At 40.9% G+C, this 16,241-nt stretch overlaps 1 pseudogene across 1 annotated transcript; it reads left to right on the forward strand.

Moving 5' to 3' along the window:
* The first annotated feature begins 239 nt into the window (after nt 1-239).
* Nucleotides 240-11,766, forward strand: LOC308344331 (vascular non-inflammatory molecule 3-like; annotated as a pseudogene). Its single transcript has 7 exons — nt 240-435; nt 776-898; nt 4,736-4,927; nt 6,409-6,699; nt 7,690-8,040; nt 9,944-10,116; nt 11,644-11,766. The product of its transcript is annotated as a vascular non-inflammatory molecule 3-like (transcript).
* The last annotated feature ends 4,475 nt before the right edge of the window (nt 11,767-16,241 follow it).

Below are 16,241 nucleotides of genomic sequence, written 5' to 3' on the forward strand. Positions count from 1 at the left end.
GAATGAACCTCTGAATCAGTGTCAGCACAGCACTGCATACCTGAGTCAATCTGAATATGTACTTTCAGACAATCTGAATATGTCCATTTTCTTGTGCAACGTTCTTTCTTAATGTGTTGTGTAATGTATTTGTGAGAAAATATGAATAGCTGGTAGCACACAGGGCTTTACCCTGAAAGTTTCTTCCATGATAACACATATGAGGATCTGAGTTTATCAAAGGTCTCTAAATTTTAGCTATGATTATGTCATATTTTCCAAAATATGTGACAATATTTGCCCTCTATCCTGAGTGTGGGTGTGCTGGACACTTTTACAGCTGCAGTCTATGAACGTGCTATTATATTACCAAACAGAACAGCAACACCAGCCCCAAAAGAAGAAGCTTTGCTCCTGATGAACAAGAACATAGATGTTTTGGAGAAAGTAGTTGGGGTGTTTGGGTGGCTCAGTTGGTTAAGCGACTGCCTTCAGCTCAGGTCATGATCTTGGAGTGCCAGGATTGAGTCCCACATTGGGCTCCCTGCTCAGCAGGGAGTTTGTTTCTCTCTCTGACCCTCTCCCCTCTCATGCTCTCTGTCTCTCACTTTCTCAAATAAATAAATAAAATCTCAAAAACAAAAAAACAAAAAAACTGGCCGCCAGGCAGATATTGTGCCCTTGCTTATGGTCGTTGGGGTACTGTAAAGGAAACTTGAAACTTGGAAAGAATGTGGGTATTTGGGATTTATGAAGAACCTTTTTTGCTGCCGCTTGTTTTAAACAGGGCACATAGATCATTGTTACTCCAGAAGATGGAATTTATGCCTGGGTCTTCACAAGATAGACCATTTACCCCTATCTGGACGATATCCCAGACCCTGATGTGAACTGGATTCTATGTAGCGATTCCCAAGAGGTAATGTCATTACCCTTTGATTTTTGAACAAAAAATTGTGATACTGTAAAATACAAATAGCAAATCCATTAAGCTTGACTTGTATTCTTTTCTTTTATTTTTTTTTAATTTTTTTAAAAATTTTTATTTATTTTCAGCGTAACAGTATTCATTGTTTTCTCACCACACCCAGTGCTCCATGCAATCCGTGACTAGTATTCTTGCTGGTAATCAATCTACAGCTCTGGACTTACAAGCCTCTAATGCCTCATAATATGTACCATCTGGCATGACATGAGATGATGATGCTTGGTTGGTTATTTATTATAGTCTTCTTAATGAACAGTATGTGCATATAGAGTTTTAATAATGTGCTTAATTGGGTTTCAATAAAGTGAAAAAGTTGTAATATTTGGGACCTCTGTTCCCAGATAAAGGAAGTTCACACATAAACACTTGCCTCCTTTGCAGGAATGGTAAAAAGATAAATGAGCTTATGTTTCCAAAGAGCTCTGACATCACTATCATGCGCAATGTGATCAGTAGGGGAAGTGGAAATTGTGAGACCACAACCCACCACCTCCTAGTTGAGTGATGTTTAGCAGATAACCTATGCACTTGACCTCTCTGTTTCTTTATCCATAAAAGAGAGATTGTAGACAAGACTGTCAAGTGAAGTAATACACATAGAATCTAAACACTGTTGTGCTGTCACCAACATCAGCTGTCACTGTTAACCTCTTTTTAACAAAAAGAACTGGATCTGAACATCTTTGTTTCCTTGTCTGAGAGATGTAACTAATTATTAATAGCTGTAGTTTCAGCATGACTTTCTTAGGGAAAATCTGTATAAAACATAAAAAAGATTGATGAAGTTACTGTAGGTGTATTTACTTTGTTAAATAGTTCATATATAATTCCTTTAACAAGCAAAATCTATGCATTAAAAAGTAATTTAATTTGCAAATTAAATTAGCAAACCTATACACATCTGTTCAGAACTCTATCTGTTGCGCACACACACACAAAAGGAATGTCTTTAATAATTTTGACATTTGAAATTGACTAGGCAGTCAAGTCCAGTGCTGTAACATGGGAGCTCTACTGTGTGAGTCAGTCTCGCCCCAGGATTTTCACCTTTGGAAAAATATTCTCTGAGTGTTGCAAGGTCTGTGTTTACAGTAACCACGTAACTATAATCCAATGTTTATTTGATTATGGGTTTTTTTTTTCCAGAGCAGGAAGGACTCACTGTTTGCAATAATTCAAGAGGCTGATACTAAAATCCACTCTACTTTCCTGGGCTGATAAAACTGACTTTCCTAGGGCAAAGATGTTCTGAAGCCTAATAATTTATCTCAGATGAATTATTTTAAGTTGGGAAGGAAGGTGGCCAATGAAATTTTAATTATTAGTGTCTTGCAGACATTTATTCAAATGGTAAGCTTTCAACTCTGAGTTATAAAAGAAGAAATCCAATATTTAATATAATGGTAATATTGGTTTAAAAAAGCCACCATTTCTTCCCTACTAATATTTATATCCAAGGGAGATATTAGAGGGCCACATGCCCATCCTGGTGTATTTAAATACTATCATTTAGAATATTGACATGTCCTATACTTCCTTGAGCTTTACCCTTGAGAAACTAACAGGAGAAATTAAAATGCCTTAATTGTTTATCGAAAGAAAGAAAGAAAGAAAAGGAAGGAAGGAAGGAAGGAAAAGATAAAAAATATGTGGTAGTTTTATTGAAGGTCTTAGTGAATGTCAATGTTAACAGTATTGCCCTGTTTTTCCTAAGGGCAGGAAAGAAAAGAAATGGTCCGAAGCAATAGTCATAAATCTGTCCTTTCTATTCAAAGATTAGCTCAACGTGAACTGTAGAGGAGCTGAGAGATGATGAAGAGAATCCAACGGCTTCTAAAGGCAGTGAACCCATCAGTTTCCTGGGTTGTCTTCTTGTAGTTACAAAATACATATTGGCCATTATTTTTTTATTGAGTACCTACTTGGTTCCAGGAACTGTACCTGGTACACTATACATATTATCCCATTCAATTTATGTGGCATGTGTAACTATTTCCATTTTAAATATCAGGGGAAGAAAGGAGGCTTAAGGTCTCATATTCATAATTCGCATGGCAGGAATTCAAGCACAGTTAATTTCCATATGAGCCCTGTAACTGAATATACTCTGAGTGCCTGGATGTGTCATATTATATTTGAAATTACCAGTGACCAGTGAATCCACTCCTTTGACAGAATGTTCTGGATGCTAAATTTTTTATTTTTTCTGCATATCTGTCTCTATAACTTTAGTCTCTGTGTTGCCTTTATTATATGTTCATACATATGACTCAGTCCTTCAGATTAGAGCCTTTCAGATATATTTTTTTAAAGATTTTATTTATTTGACAGACAGAGATCACAAGTAGGCAGTGAGGCAGGCAGAGAGAGAGAGGAGAAAGCAGGCTCCCCATTGAGCAGAGAGCCCGATGCGGGGCTCGGTCCCAGGACCCTGAGATCATGACCTGAGCCGAAGGCAGAAGCTTAACCCACTGAGCCACCCAGGCGCCCCGAGCCTTTCGGATATTGGAAACCACCTACAATTCCACCCATTTCATCACCTCAATCCCTATTTCTCATATAATGCCCCCATGTGTGGATGGATTTGACACTACCTTGAGAAGAATTTCATAGTATGTATTTATCTTGGGGTTTCTCATGAGCACTCTCTAAGGCAGGAAGGAAGCTTTTATGTTGTACTGACAGAAGAGGAAACTGAGTCAGCATAATGAAGCCCTTTTATTTCTCTTTTTCTCCCTCCCTTCCTTCCTTTCTACCCACCTTCCTTCCTTCCCTCCTACCTTCCTTCCTTCCCTCCTTCCTGAAATATTTTGAGTACATAATGCTACGTTTGTTCTCTATGGAATATAATTGACATAATATTTATTGCTTCCTAGTAAAACTACGCCTTGAATTATAAAAAAGATCCTCCTCATTAGAAGAGTGTGTTGGGTGCCTGGGTGGCTCAGTCCATTGAGCATCTGACTCTTGGTTTCTGCTCAGGTCATCATCTTGTGGTCATAGGATCAAGCCCAGAGTTGGGTTCTGTGCTCAGCAGGGAGTCTGCTTGAGATATTCTCTCTCCTCTCCCTCTGCCCCTCCCCTTGTGCTCTCTCTCTCTCTCTCTCTAAAATAAATAAATAAAATCTTAAAGAAGAAGAAGGAGGAGGAGGAGGAGGAGGAGGAGGAGGAGGAGTAAGAGGGGAGTGTGTTCTATTTCAACCCCTTCATTTAACTGTGTGGAAGCACTTTATGAGAGAAAGCATTGCTTCTCTTCTTTTTCCTCTTCATCTACCTTCTTTCCTGTGCTTCAGTCTCACATGGCAGTTGAGAGTCTGGCACATTAAAATAGATTAGCTTTTAGGGGGCCTGGGCAAATCAGGTGAAGGAGAGTGGGAGGTACAGGATTCCAGCTATGGAATGAATAAGTCATGGCATAAAGGCACAGCATAGGGAATGTAGTCAGTGGTATGGTGATAGCAGTGTATGGTGCCCGATGCAACTGCACTGGTGGTGAACACAGATGGTATAGAGTTGTCCCATCATTATTTTCTACACATAAAACCAATGTAATATTGTGTGTCAATTATACTTCAAAAAATAAACAAAATAAAAGAGATCAGTTTTCATAAAGATGAAGATTATTATTGCTTGTGAAATGTTAGATCTTTTCTGATTAGATTCTTAACCTAGAGCTTGTGTTCTAACTAACAGGCAAATAAAGTGCCATTTTGGAAGATTAGAAATCACTAAAATATAGTAAGCTTGAGGCAATATGTATTAAGTTAGGTTTGGCTACACCCCGGTGCAACAAAGTCTCAGCTGTCTGGCCAAGGACAACTCTATCTACATTGTAGCAAATATTGGGGCAAGAAGTCATGCAGTGCCAGTGACCCTTGGTGTCCTCGTGATGGTCGTTACCAATACAACACTGATGTGGTGTTTGATTCTGAGGGTGGGCTGGTGGCACGCTACCGTAAGGTGAGAATTTCTTCATTTGCTTATCTGTGGTATATGGTATGTATATATACTCCTCTGTTGAATGTGGGTGAAACAACTATAATGAATGAATTTCTTAATTATTATGTTTTAGTTAAACAGGAGGTTTTATTTACCTTGGTCTCATATAAGGGTTCTGAGTTTGAATTAATTATTAAACAGAATATGGCAGAATATTGAAACAGTGAGATAATATTCTCATAAGGATTTTAATAGTCTCTGAGAAAGAAGGCAAAATGTAGTGTCATCCATGGTTTAATACCAAGGTTAGTTTTCTGGCTCAGTTTGTTAACATTTTACTAAGCTGTAGTCAGTCATTCATTCCATTAGGGCTTGTCTTTTCTTCTCTCTCTTTTTAAAATTCAAGGAAGTTCTATGCCCAGCGTGGGGCTTGAACTCATGACCTAGAGATCAAGAGCCATATGCTCTACCAACTGAGCCAGCCAGGTACCCCCATTAGGGCAGTTTTTATTGCTACAATAGAAAACCCCAAATGAAATTTACTTAAAAACACTCCATGGAATTTCCTTATGTATCTGAAAAACTCAAAAGGGTGAATCTAGTTTCAGATGTAGTCTATTCCTCCGAGGCTTTAAAGATGTCAGTCATTCCTCTAGCTCTCTTAGCCTGTCCTCCAGCTCTTACTCAGGTTGTCCTTTTAGAGGCCACATGGTGCCCAACACAAAGCTTACATTCTGTAGCAGCAAAATTGAGAGGAAGAGTGTATTTCTTACTCCTAGAACACTGGCAAAAGGCTCATCATGGCAGGAGTCCAGTTAGACTTCCTGCCTTCCTTGAGCTGATCACTGCAGTTAGGAGGATAAGCTACCACCCAGACAGAGCTGAAAGGAGTCAGCTATCCTCTCTGAAGGGGAGGACGTATTGCCAGAATACGTTTAAGTACACATAGAGCCTAATCAAAACCTGAGCAAATACTCCTGAGCCCAGGCAAAGTGGAATTTGGGAACAATAATCAAGCTGGAAAAATCACAAATGGCTTACTGATTACCAAAGTTTCGCTATGACATTGTCTAAATTCACTTTAAATGTACTTCACTTATATAAACCTAGCAGTATCGTAGGGAGATATGGCAAAGTTAATCTTATTAACACGAATTAGACTTCACATTGCCAGTGCTATTGGTATTTAAAGAATATACCAATAAAAAATCTGAAATTTGTAAGGTTCAAAATTTCAACCTGTGATGTTAAGAAAGAAATACTCACTTTTTGAATATCATTTATAGATATGATTTCATTCGTTAGTTGAGGGAAACTGGTTTTTGATTAACATCATGGTAATAAAACTCACAGTGGTATACTGGGTGTAATTCATACAAATCTTTTGTGTAATTGTTTTAAATATGCACATCAGCATGAAGGGGAAAAATTTTATGGATATGGAGCACCTCTATTTGGCAGTTTTCTTACTGATTTTCCCCTTCTTTGCTTTTTGTTAACGGTACAATCTTTTTGCACCTGAAATTCAATTTGATTTCTCCAAGGATCCAGAATTTGTGACTTCTGACCCTCCCTTTGGGAAGTCTGGCATTTTCATTAGCTTTGACTTTTTCCCCATGACCTGGCCATTGTAGTGGTGGTTGATCTTCACGTTGACAGCATTCTCTACCCTGTGGCATGGTACAACACGCTGCGCCTTCTCTCACCTGTTCCCTTCCACTCGGCATGGGCCAGAGCCGTGAGATTCAGCCTCCTTGCTGTGAATACCCACAATACCAGCATGCACATGACAGGTAGTTCACACCCATCCCAAACCCGCTGGCCATGACAGTCTCAGGAAGTCTTCATTGATTTTTAAGCCACATTTTTCTTTAATAATGCTTTTATGAGCTCTAATGTCACAAAATTAATGATAGCATGTATTTCTGTACTGACATTATTTAAAGAACATTATCCCTATGAGTACAGAAGGAGGTGGACGTTATTATCTCAATTTCATACGAGGGAAAATTGGAATTAAAGAGAAGTCAAGGGGTGCCTGGGTGGCTCAGATGATAAAGCATCTGTGTTTTGGCTCATGTCATAATCCCAGGGTCCCTGGATCGAGTCCCGTATCGGGCTCCCTGCTCAGTGGGGAGCCTGCTTCTCCCTATGCCTCAGCCTCTCTCTCTCTCTCTCTCTCTCTCATAAATAAATAAATAAAATATTAAAAAAAAAGGAAAGTCAAGTGACATAAACAAAATGAAACAAAACAACACAAAAAAACAAGGCCAGATTTAAAGAACTTTGCAGCCAGCATCCATTAGTCATATTGAAATATATCTTGTTGAGGCGATAAAATCAATGTAAACTTAAGCCCATCTTTAGAATTTATCCTTCATAGCATCTGCGTTCGAGGTAAGGCAGGCTCCCCTCTTGACTGCTTGGTTACTTGTTGATCCAGTGGAAGAAACTTAACCACAAATAAATTAAGACAGGTCGGTGGGGAGCTAAAATTATTCTTTGTATTTGGGGAGTTTTCTAATTGTTAAGTTGACTGAAAACAGGGTAGTTTATGTAAAAAAGACAAGCCACCCAAGTCAATTGATAATTTCAGATCATTATGGAGGGCGCAGAGTCAAATTGGAACTATGTCAGTGTAACAAGCTATCTCCTTGATTATCCTGAAAGTGCTTACGGTTTGATAAAATTGTATCTATTTTCTTATGAAAATGATTCCATTTGTTTGAGACCATGCAAAATTTGGAACCAGTATTTGTGTGACTTTGCGTTCACTTCTGTAGGGAGTGGAATATGCACACGGGAAGTGGTCCTAGTGTATCGCTATGACATGGAAACAGAGAGTCGGCCAGCTGACTGCATTATTGAAGTCCCAGCTTCGAAATGAACCCGCCTACCCAGAGGCTGTGGATTGGAGTGCTTATGCCAGAAGCGTCAAGCCTTTCTTGTCCCAGCAGTCAGATTTTCCGGGAATGACTTATTTTGATGAGCTCACCTTCACTGAGCTTAAGAGAAACAAGGGAAATTACACAGTTTGTCAGAAAGTCCTGTGTTGTCACTTAACTTACAAGATGTCTGAGAAGTGAACAGATGGGATGTATGTATTAGGGGCTGTTGATGGACTGCACATGAAGGTCAAGATTACTTGAGGGAAAAAATGCTTCAGTGTGTTAGAATGGATATTTTTATTTATTAGTTTTTTGGTTTGTTTTTTTTTTTTTTAACTAGACCATCACTGCATTTCTTTAAAAATTGTGCTGGATTCAATTAGTTGGTATAATGCTAACATTGATTACTGATGTTTTCCCCCCAGAATGCCTTATTTGTTTAGCTTTAGCAAAAACAGAATTAGTTCTCTTGGCTGCAAAGGAAAACACAAAGTAGATTGATCCATTCTCGGCCAGCCAGACTCAGGAAGTTTAAAAGGCTGCAACTTCCGTGCTTTCTTGTTTTGTGTCAGGTGGCTTTAGAGCTGTGTTCCAAACGGTCTTCAACTGGAGTCCAGAATAGGAACTTCATTTCCCATCACAAGGCAGTGCAGTCAAGATGTGTGAATGATTTATAACAGATAGGCTTTAAACAAATATTTTATTATTAAATTCAAATTAGAATTAGAAATCTTACAGGATTTTTTTCCCATCAGTGCCCTGGGATCTTGGTCATGCTGCTTTGAACAATGAGGAGGCAGACCAGATGGAACGATGGGCAGCAAAGCAAGGTTTACTGAGTGAGACCAAAGTGATAGTACAAAGCTCCCAAGGAATCAAGGGACCTGAGGGGGTGGGTTGCCACCGGTGTTTCTAAGTCTAGGGGTTTTTATGAGCTTGTTGACAGGCTGTTTTAATCTTATTAACCCTCCCTGCACCTGTCATCCAATCAGATTTTTTTGTCACAGGGGAAAGGGTGGAGGGCTCTTTCCAGGGTGGTGTAAAATCCTTTCAAGGGTGGTTTCCCTTGGTTTCAAGGGTGGGGCCCTTCTCTCAGCCTGCCTTCCAACTATCCTTCATCAGAACTATCTCTAGGGAGGCGTGGGTGGCTCCGTCGGTTAAGCGTATGAGTTCCGCTCAGATCTTGATCCCAGAGTCCTGGCATCAAGCCCCACAAGGGGCTCCCTGCTCAGTGGGGAGTCTGCTTCTCCCTCTCTGTGTGCTGCTCCCCTGCTTTGTGCTCTCTCTCTCTGACAAATAAACATAATTTTTCAAAAAATAAAATAAAATAAAGTATCTCTAATTATGAGCAATGGTGCTCTGACTTTTTAAAATCTAGTTTATTGCTTTTCACTTTATTAAAAAAGAGTTAATCTTGGCCCATTGAATTGATTTTAGGATTCACTAATGGCTATGACCTGTAATTTGAAAAGACTGCTTCAGAGGTGTAGGGAAAGAAGGCTGGTCACACCAAGATGAGCCATTTTGGCATGAAGATTATTGTGAGATAAAAAGAAATCAAAAGCCAGCAGACTCAGAAAAAGCTCCTTACCTCCCCCACAACTGCCTAAGAAGAATTGAGATAGAGGATCTGCTCCAGGAGGAGATCTATCACTGTAGATAACTCTGACTGTGTTGTAACATGAACGAAGAGTGGCAGACAGGGAGGAACCCCTCACAAAGCCTATTGGAACAAATTGTCTCTGTCCCTTGTTTCTGAGTGGCCCTGCAAACATTTGTTTACCAAATGGTTATTCTTTTTTCTCTTCCTCAGAGTTGCATCCCATCTCTTTGAAGTCCAAGACCCCTATGCCTTTCTCCTTACTTCAGAATGACATGTGTACCTCATTTCGCCTAACTGCCTTTGGAATTTCCACGTCTGTGTGGATTCTGCATAAGTACAAAATTCAATTTGACTTTCTCCTGTTAATCTGTCTCATGTCAACTCAGTTCTTACTCTGACTAGAAGGACCATGAAGGGGACATGAAAGTCTTCCTCCCTGACAGACGCAACTTAACACATTTTCCTCTATTCCTTGAGATTGTGTCTCTTCTGGAGAAAATATTTCCAAGATTTCTGACCACCTCTGTCTCTCCTTTGGTTACATAGATATGCACATTACTGAAGTGTCAAACCACTGGCCTGAGAACTTGTGGGGAGTTTGTGGGGTCAGCTTTCACCATGTTTGAAGAATTCTCCCTTAGTGGCACATTTGCAACATGTTATGTTTTCCACAGATCATTCTCAGTGGAAGTCAACTTGTTCCTGGGAGACATGATGAGGTAGGAGGAATTCAGGATGATAAATTTCTTTGAGCAGATCGGGTAGACTGGCATCATGAAAATCTTTGAAATTATGAAGCAGTTTTGCAACACCGTGACTCACATTATATGGCAAAACTTTAAAGGCAAGGGGAACCTATAATATGGAAGCAAAGTTGTGATTCTAGATGCCTTTTTTTTTTTTAAGATTTTATTTATTTGTCAGAGAGAGGGGGCACAGGTAGGCAGAGGGGCAGGCAGAGGCAGAGGGAGAAGCAGGCTCCATGCTGGGCAAGGAGCCAGATGTGGGACTTGATCCCAGGATGCTGGGATCATGACCCAAGCTGAAGCAGCTGTTTAACAGACTGAGCCACCCAGGCATCCTGGTTCTAGATGTCTTTAGGCTGTGAAGGAAAATTTGGGGTTCATTTTTCTACATAAATGTGGTGTTGAGATCCAAGGCAATGGTAGGGTTATGGAGAATTATAAAAAGAAATTGCTTGTGGATAATGGCAACTAATGTTCTCTTTATTTGCATGGTGTAGAAGGCCCGAGTTAAATACATTAAATAATGCACCTACAGCTTGCTTCATGGATATGTTATTTTACGAAGTTGTTGTGCCCAAGTTTCGTACCCGAGAGACCACCAAGGAGCCAACACTGATGCAATCACACAAGGGTTTATTCCGCAAGCTTAAGCTTGGGTCCAAGTATACCCGACGCAGCAGAGTAGGGACTTGGACCCTGAGTCTGGTTACAGCAGGGTATTTATGTGTTAATTTAGGGGATTTCCAATAAAGGGCGTGGACTCTGTGTCTCAGGTTCAGTTCCTGATAACGTACTGGGTGTGTCGGTCCTGTGGTTGAGCCTGGGCACAATACAGTTGGCCAATGAGATTGCAACACACAGAGAAAGCTGCACAGTCATGCTAAGTCACACACAGGTGGCCAATTGAACTACAATTCACCCCATAGTAGCTATTTGAACTAGCCTATCACCTTGGTCAGAATTGGCGCCCAAAAGGTGCCCAAAAGGTGGGGCCCACACTCCTTGGTAGCTAGGGAGACAATATGCATACTCCACTGATTGGATGTCTCCACCTGACCTGACCCATTCCTGCATTGGAGCTGTTATCTCTACCTGAGACTGGTTTCCCCTGGCTTGCTTTTAAGTAAGTTCCGGCGGGGGTGGGGTTGGCAGGGTCAGTTTAAGTTTTACTGTGTAAACAACAAAATGGCTGTTCAACCGAGGTGGGGCCACTGTGGCTAAATAGGCCCTTACAATTGTTATAACAGAGCAATAATGATAGTATTTCACGAGTTAAAAGAATTTTTTAATACATCTTTTTAAACCACCTCTGCCATAGTTTACTTGATGCACTTTCACCCAGCTCACTCTCCTATTCGACCTTTAGATCTGGCATGTGGGTCTTCTGACACCAAATCCTGTGTGCATGTTACTATTTTAGAGTGAGTTTGTTGGAGAAGAGCCTCTGGGCTGGAGACCAAAGCTCTGCATTGGAGTTAATCCTTTGATTTCTTTGATCAGGTTTCAGGAGATGGATGTCCCAGGAGTGGGAGGGGAGCTTCTGTGCCTGTCTGAGTTCAGGTCCTATATGGAACAGTGTTTGAGAAGGACCCTCCGCAGGTAGGGCAAGGACCTGGGAGATGATCATGAGCCCCTCCCCCAAGCACACTTTCAGGATTGCACTAACAAAGAAAGGGAGAAAAACAACAACAACAACAACAACAACAACAAAAAACCCGCTTCCTGTCTGTTTAGAAGAGCTGTCACAAATTGGCCGAAACAACAAACTTAAAATTTAAAAAGCAGTGGATCTGTCTCACGTGTTTGACATTTTACATATTTGATTTAGCACAGACTCATTTGTGGGAGGTGCTTTATCCTCCATGGAGAGGCAACGTAAGTCTGCGTAAGCATGGGTGTGTATAACAGAACATGTATTTAAATGGAGGGGCGCCTTAGAAAACTTTTGTGTTAACTGCTCTAATACATGCAAATGTTTTTCTATCACTCGTCAACACACAGGGTGAACACAAAATATGCAGAGGGTAGTTGATCCTAGTTGACTAAGACACAGGAAGTTGAAAAACAAGGTCCTCTTGTAATCATGAATAACTTTTTTAACTAGTTGAAAGGGTTCCATTATCTCTTTATTCCACTCTTAAGTTGTACTTGTAAGGAAATTCGATACTTACAATGGAAAGAAAAAAGAAAAAAAATGATCTCCTTCAGACCACACCCTGTTCCCTTCTGAACTGTTCTACTGTAAAAGAAAGCCTCACCCGGATGCTCAGATTTGTGGCAGTCTGCGCTAGCCAGGGAGCCTCCTTATCAAGGGCCACCCTGTCATCTTTCCCCTAGTCACTGTTGGTGCCTCAGTCCCAGGGTCCTGAGCTCTTTTTCTCTCCGCTGGTCACTGATTAACTCTGGGAAGAGAGAAACAGGAGGGCCGGGGAGCTCTCGGGTTCATGTGGGAGTGGTTGAGGCTCCCTCCGAGTTGGAGACACCTTTTTCTCACAAAGGATATGACGATTGCTCTCCTAGACTTTTCCCAGATGTTTATTTCCATTCCATTTAATTCTTCACAGTTCCGGCAGGCTAGAGATATTCTGGTCAGCAGATAACAGCCCTTATCTCTGCTCCCATCAAGTCAGGATTCTATATCCAGGGGCTATGATACTCAGATCCTAATAAAAGCCTCGTACTGGGTCTAGGCTTCTTTCCTCTGTCTTCAAGACTGTTGTCTGGGGGCTACATTGGTACCTGGTGGGCCCAGCCTCTTCATCACCCGTCGTCAGCCCCAGGCACTGCTACTTCCTCTCTCTGCCGGGAAACTGCATAATCACTGGATCCGGAAGGTTTCTCAGCTTAATCACCATGACTAAACAACCAAGCTGCCTCTCTGCAAGTTATTTCCATCCTTATCTTTTAACACTGCAAGCTTTTTTTATTACTTTGACCTATCTTATCTCCTGCCCCTCTCACCTACCCCTCTCATTTTATTTACCTTGATTTATAAATGAGGAGCTCTGACCGGCCACAATCCCCAGAGCAGTGTCTTCCTACATGCTTTCTTTGGAGAGAGAAGTCATTCTGGCTTCAACTAGTATTTCTGAAGCAGCAGAGTATAACTCACAGGTGAGCAAAAGTAATTTTTAAATTTCTTTTCTTTTTATGGGAGCAGTTCAAGCCACAGAATAATGGTTAGGGGTAATGTTAAAAAAAATTAGAAATTTTTATTAGGTCCTATGGCAAATATATGGATACACACATAGGTATTTTTATTCTTACACTGTAGCTGACTCTATCGGTTGGATTAATGTCCATAAGGAAGCCGCAAGTGTGCTCGTCATTAAATATTACTAAGTACCAAGAAGTCAACTGAGTCAATTTAAACATCATGTCGGCTTCATTTGATGATTCTTGAATCTGACAGCTTTTCATCTCTTAAAAAAGTTCCGTTGAGTTTTAGAAAAGGGAAGGTTTTTGAAGGCAGAGAGGGAGTGAAAAAGGAAATTATTACCAAAACAATGCATTATTTTAGGCAAGGTGGCTCTCCTAAGCAGAACTTAAAGATTAATTCCTGGTGTGGGCCCCAGGGGAAATTCTAGGTTGGCTCGTTAAAGTCCGCATTTCTGGGAGAAGCTGAAGCTGCAGTGAGGTTAGGCATTAAGTCTTGGTTGGTTTAGAATAAATGACTCAATTTTGGGCCTGTTGTCTTGTTTTTAACAATTTAACAATTTAATATCTAGGCATAATTATATATATTTATAGCAACCCAGAGGCAAATTTCTCATCTTTTACCATACAGAGCACACAGTGACTCTCACTCAGTTCTGACACACAATCCTGTTGTGTTTCCCACACCATTAATTGTCCGACACTGGCTGGGGGGGTCCTATAATTCAGCTCCGTTCTGACACTGTGTACCTGGAGAGCGTGTCAGGTCCCACAGGTGAAGGGCTCAGTCCCACAAAATTGCCCTCTCCCCACTTCAGATCCCAGTTGTGAGCCCAGGTTGTGTCACCTGTGCATCTGACTGCCTGGCTATGGAACGGAGGGTCCAAGGACCCCCTCTTTCAGTTTGGTTAATTTGCTGTAGGGGCTCACAGAACTCACACATTTTACTGACTGGATTACCAGTGTTAAAAAACAAAAATCGACCTGGTAACTTTGAAGATCTAATTTGGCTTTTTAAATGATTCAGGAATCAGGCAGGCAGAATCCCATCTAGCAAGCAGAGGGGAGCTAGCTCCCCTGAGCTCAACAAGAGACAGGTTTTTAATTTTTATTATTATTATTTTAATATAATTTTAAAAAGATTTTATTATTTTTTTAAAGATTTCATTTATTTATTTGTCAGAGAGAGAGAGAGAGAGCGCACAAGCAGAGGCAGAGGGAGAAGCAGGCTCCCTGCCAAGCAAGCAGCCTAATGTGGGACTCGATCCCAGGATGCTGAGATCATGACCTGAGCCAAAGGCAGCAGCTTAACCAACTGAGCCATCCAGGTGTCCCAAGAGACAGGTTTTTAAAGGCAGGGAAGGGGTATAAAAAAAGAGGAATGTATTAGTGAGGAATGCATTGTTTAGGCAAGGTTGCCCTCTTTAGGGGGAGTAAAAGGGACCTATCAGTAAATGTTCTAGAATTGACTAGGAAATTCAATGTTGACTGGTGAAAGGTTACATTCGTGGGGGTATTACAATTGCATTTAGGTTAGATGTTTAGTCTTGGCTTATTGACTTGGGGCCTTACCTAAGTAATGCCATTTTGGGCCGGTGGTTTTCTTTCCAATGATCCCCTCCTTTTGATCAGACTTTCAGTTTAACTGAGAGACAAGGTGAAAATTTAAGGCATGAATGCCAGTCATAGCTACTGCTCTGAGGTTTTTGAAACTTTTGTTGATCCCTTGTGTGGCTTTCACAGGTCATGACCTTTGTCTCTGGGATATTTAGAGGTTATGAATTCAGGTTTATATTCTTTAAGTCAGTTATCCTTGGTTCCTTTTCTGATGTGATGCCTTTAAAGCTTTTGAAAGAATATAATGCACCAGGAAGATTATTCTGATTACTACAATTGGGATAATTCTCATTGTTTGGAGCGAGCTTTGAAGCTGTGGTCCCTGATGTAGGGTCCTTGAGCAAAACAAGAATTCTAAGAATTCTTGGGACATTTTTACTACAAAAAGGTGCTTTTATTAAAGCATGGCAACAGAACCCATGGGCAGAAAGAAATGCACTTGTGATTGTGACATGTGATTTTGATTATATATTTTGGAGTTGGGAGGCAGTAGAAGTAACAGAAGTCTCTGAAGGGATTTCTGATGTTAAAGAAGACTTAAAGGATCCTGGAGGTCTGGTTGTTGTCAAGCTAAGGATGCTTTTAGTCTCGGGCAAAGCTGGCAAAGCGTTAATATTAAGGCAGCTGTGAGTTCCTTGAGGAATGTCACACTCTGCATGCCCAGGTATTTATCAGTGGGCTGCAAGTTGTAGGGAAATTTAATTTTTTCCCCTACCTTTGTTCTCCTCCTCAGTCCCTAAGAGCCAATCCAATCAAAATCAAATAAAGGGAGACCCCATGGAGGGAGTCACCTTGTTAAGCCAAATGCTTGCTTTGTGATCTATGTGATTGATTGAGTTTTGACTTCCTTAGAAGTGTTAATCCAACTCAATACCCTAAGAACAAATAATCCAGTCAAGAAATGGGCAGAGGACATGAGCAGACATTTCTGCAAAGAAGACATCCAGATGGCCAACAGACACATGAAAAAATGCTCCATATCACTCGGCATCAGGGAAATACAAATCAAAACCACAATGAGATACCACCTCACACCAGTCAGAATGGCTAAAATTAACAAGTCAAGAAATGACAGATGCTGGCGAGGATGAGGAGAGAGGGGAACCCTCCTACACTGCTGGTGGGAATGCAAGCTGGTGCAACCACTCTGGAGAACAGTGTGGAGGTTCCTCAAAAAACTGAAAATAGAGCTACCCTATGACCCAGCAATTGCACTACTGGGTATATATCCTAAAGATACAAACGTGGTACCCCGAAGGGGCACGTGCACCCGAATGTTTATAGCAGCAATGTCCACAATAGCCAAACTGTGGAAAGAGCCTAGA

This window comes from Martes martes (genome assembly GCF_963455335.1).
Source record: "Martes martes genome assembly, chromosome: 6".
NCBI classification, from domain to species: Eukaryota; Metazoa; Chordata; class Mammalia; order Carnivora; family Mustelidae; genus Martes; species Martes martes.